Raw genomic sequence first — 910 nt, 5'->3', positions numbered from 1 at the left:
ACACACTCACACTCACACTCACACTCACACACACACACACACACTTACACACACACAAAAGAATCTAAAAAAAAAAGAATCTTTGTTGTTTCTGTTATTAATTAATTAATTAATTAATTAATTAATTCATTCATTCATTCAATTTAATAGTATTTATTCATTCATTTAATACACTGATTTGCTGCTCAAAATAATAAAAACAATAGCTTTTTTAATCTTTTTTTTTAGACATTTTCTTCAGGATTCACAGATGAATAGCAGCATTTATTTGAAATATAAATCTTTTATAACAATGTAAACATTTTACTGTTACTTTCGATGAGTTTAACATGTCTTTGCTGAATAAAAGCATTAATTTCTTTCAGATATACAAATCAATAAATAAAAACAATCTTAATGACACGAAACGTTGGAACAGTAGTGTATTTCTGAACATAAATAGTTTTTAATAAGTAAAAATAAATAAATAAATAAATCAAGTCTCATTTGAATTATTTTGTCTTTTCTTTGAAATAAGACCCACCAATGAATTACCTGCAATAACATTGAATTTGGGCAAAAATAAATGGACTACATTTAATGAAGCAATAATGCCAAAGTAGAACCATTGTGAGATTATTATGCTATAATGCAGTTTCTTTTACACAAGAAAAGTCTTTTCACCAAAGTGAAAGAAAGGAGAAACTGCAGAATTATGGCACTTTTGCATAGTCTCACCTTCTCTAATAGTGTCGTCAGATTCCTCATTCAGGCCTCCAGTGTGTTTCCAAACTGCCGTCATCAGCTTGCCAGTGTGTGTGTGTGTGTGCATGCGTGTGTGTGTCTGTGAGAGTCGGGCATGCGGGTCGAAGCGCAGCAGACGGCGAGATGCCCACAGAGACTGAGCAAAAGAAAGATGACAGTGATAAAG

The sequence above is a fragment of the Sinocyclocheilus anshuiensis genome, unplaced genomic scaffold, assembly GCF_001515605.1.
Source record: "Sinocyclocheilus anshuiensis isolate Anshui unplaced genomic scaffold, SAMN03320099.WGS_v1.1 scaffold770, whole genome shotgun sequence".
In the NCBI taxonomy this organism is placed as follows: Eukaryota; Metazoa; Chordata; class Actinopteri; order Cypriniformes; family Cyprinidae; genus Sinocyclocheilus; species Sinocyclocheilus anshuiensis.
The sequence above is the reverse complement of the archived record's forward strand: the minus strand, read 5'-3'. Positions refer to the sequence as shown.